Below are 3,507 nucleotides of genomic sequence, written 5' to 3' on the forward strand. Positions count from 1 at the left end.
GGTGGCAAGTGTTTAACTGGAGCAGCATGTGCAAATGGAGAGAAAAAAATCAGCTTGAGGTCCATAAGTCTCAGCTGTGGCTGCCTGGCGGCAGCTAACGCAGTTATGATTCAAGATGGGATTGACCGGTGGCGTTCTCTGTATCCGTCGTCTCTCGTAGAGTGCCTTGAAACCCAACCGCCCGTTACACAAGTGCCATAAAGCCTGCAAATGCAAAAGCACGACAAATAGCTGGCGCTTTGAGAAAATGACACCAGCCAAATGGATTTTCCCTTCGCTGAGAAAAAACGGGCAGAAAAGGGACTGTTTGGATTAGAGAAGCAGCCTGAAAGTAATGCCTCTTCTCTCATTTCCATCCCTCGCCGAGGAGCGTGGTGCCCATCAGACGGGAGGATGCAAGGTGGTTTTGCGCTTCCCTTGGACACTTCATGAAGGCGGAGGGTTCCCACATGCGAACCAGATCACTGCAATGCAGAGGGGGGGTGCAGGGCTTCAGCTCCACTGTGCAGGGGTGGGTTTCACCTAATTTTCCTGCTGGAACAACTTGAAAACTATTCCTTTCCCAAATGTATTCAATAAATCATAAAAACAAGATAGTAGATGCTGGAAATAAGCGTTGCTGCCCCTTACAGTCCTATTCAAATTGACTTTAAGCATGTGAAATGATTTTTAAACTGCAATGAACAGAACTACATGTACATTTTAGGTACCTACGTCTCCTATTGTGACTCACTCAGAGATGCTTTTCTTGGGTAATATTCTTGGGGCTTGTATCTCAATGTATACATTTTCCATATCCTACACATGGAATAACTTTGAAAGATTGCAATTCAGGGAAAAAATATTTATACTTTAATATTCTTCCTGATGTGTTACAGAGTGCAGAAAAAGACTTTGACGTCAAAACGCGCTGTGAGGTAGCAGCTCCAGGTCCCCATCCAGACGTCCAGCTTGGCTCTCTTGCAGCCATGCTGGCACTGTCAGGAGTGTTCACATTCACCTTTGAGCTCAGTAATCTTGGGTTTGCGTTTAAAGACAATTTATACTTTATTTAGGGGATTTTCATCATATTGAAGATTTCTTCAAGTGGCATCTTGAAGAAAGGCATGGTGCAAGTATTTGCACCAGCATAACCTGCAAACCTGAGCCCCTGTTATTTGTGTTACATCTGCTCATTAAAACTGGGCTAGTGTGAAAATGCTTTGAGGATAACTAGGAACCAGCTCAGCTTATTCTGGGGACTTGTGTGAGCTGCAGAGCAGAAAATCTGCAGCATGTGTCTAGAAATCAGTCGCTCTGGGGGAAAGTAGGACAAACATGTTAGGAAAACCAGGCCTGAATGGGACTAAATAAAAATGTGGTATTTCTTCATGGTAAGACTGACAATATGTTATAAAATCCTCTAGTAAATTAAGATTTTTCTTCTTCTTAAGCACATGGCAGATATCGTAACATCATGTCAAGTGGAAAAGCCTCCTAAAAGACTGCATAACATAATGCTGGAAGCTCCTGTATCTATGTTAATATTGCAAAGATGTCACAGAGAAAACTTCAGGTGCTGCGCTGGTAACTGCTGCTGTTAATCACAGCACTAACTATGCTATCTAAAAGCCTGGAACTCAGTATTTGCTATGCAAATGGAAACCATTTCAGGGTTTTGTGTAATTTATAGATTTCTGGTCTTCTGAAATATTAATACAAATTAATATAATTTCTCTTTTTTGCCCCATGAGATAGCAGACACCTATTTTGGAAATGCAATGAGGATCTACCTTAACTGTTTATCAGAAAAAGAGGAGAGGGGGTGGCTATAGGGGAGAAGCATGCGAAATTACACTTCCTGAACAATGTGCATGTTTCCAAGTACAGAAAATGATAAAAACCCCCAATATTTTCTTGGTTCTTGGCTTTAGAGACAACCAGTTTCTGGCTACCTTCACAAAGCTTTATGAAAAGCCTCATGTATTAAAAATCTCAGGATATTGTTCAAGCTCAAGGTATTATTCTAATCAGTTACATTCCTCATATTCCCCTTTGCCTTGTCCTTTTAAAGCAACCAGCCAAGCAAATACCAGGCTGGTTCCTTGCAGCAGAGGAATTTCTCCCCATGCCTGTAAGCAAGCCCTGCCAACCTCTCTAAGATAGTCCTTCACTCTTCCCACCAGGAGCTACGTGTGGTCTCCTGCCCATCCACAGGCTGGGTTTCCTAAGTAGCCTTCTGTTTTTCTTCCAGTGCCAGGTTACCTCATGAGACAAGGAATTTTTGGTGATCTTTTCCTCTCGGGGAGAATGTTAGTTTAGGTGTAATGCCAAGCCAACATGGCTCATTTGCCTCCCGATGTTTGCCAGGCTCGAGGGCAGGCAAGGTGAGCCCAGGTCTGATGGGTCATTACAATCTTCTGAGTCCCAAGGAAGGGCCTTAGCTGCAAGATCATCTTCCTTTCCTTTAGGTTTGATGAGCTGGGTATTTCATTGTCTGGGGCAAATCCTTGATGCAGCATTCTTGAAAGTAAAGAAAATGTGAACAATGAAGAATACGCAACTCTTCAAAAGAGCGGTCCTAAGAGCAGCAACAGATTTTTAATCACCCACAGCTGAGGGCACTTCAAATTTTAAAGATTTACAGTCTAAAATTTCTTAGATACCTGCCAGGACAACAGTGAACAGTGAATACTTCTCGCTAGTGCGTTCCCTTTCCAGTTGGAGGACCAAATCACTCTGGCACAAGCCACAGTTTCTCTAAAATAAACCATCTTGCCCCCACCCCTGCTAGGGCTGCCCTTGGAGCCTTTCATCTCTCTCTGTCCCAACTTCTTCAGTTCTCCGGCACTTCAGTTGCTGAACTTCACAGTGTTAAAATTCCCAATTTCCTGGCTCTGCCAGCAGCTAACTTCAGCAAATCCTGCCTCCTGCAGTGCTGGACACCTGCGGCTTCTGCCTCCTGAGGTTTTATCATACTCATGCTAGTACACTGACGCTAGTCCAAGTGCTTTGAACCTTCTGGCTTCAGAAGCTCAGGATTTTGATTGCTTGCCGAATTGTTCTGTTTCAAATACCCTCCTTAGCTCATGCTGTGCTGCCTTCAGCCCCCCAGCCTTTAATTACACAGCAACCCGTACCTACCGGGGTGTTCATTAAGTAATATACACTTCTGTAGCACATACGGAAGAAAGGAAAACTATTGAAAATCAGCTTAATGTAAGTGTATAAATTCAGTACTTCTCAAATACAGTATTACAAAAGCTCAGCCGCAGTTAGAAGTACCGGACTGCTCTGCAGCACCACCTGCTGAAATGAAATACACTTTGTAATCCAGTTTCAGAAAGGCACATATTAACTGTTGAATCAGGCCAGACATCATACACGCTTGGCTTTGGTTTGGGAACATATGTTCCAGGATTCACCCCAGGCTGTATGATACAGCACTGTCAAGGGCTGACTCATATGCGCCTGTTTGGAAGGTGTTATTTAAATGGGGGGGGGGGGGGGGGGGGCGACACATAAAAT

Source organism: Fulmarus glacialis, unplaced genomic scaffold (genome assembly GCF_000690835.1).
Source record: "Fulmarus glacialis isolate BGI_N327 unplaced genomic scaffold, ASM69083v1 scaffold515, whole genome shotgun sequence".
Taxonomy (NCBI): Eukaryota; Metazoa; Chordata; class Aves; order Procellariiformes; family Procellariidae; genus Fulmarus; species Fulmarus glacialis.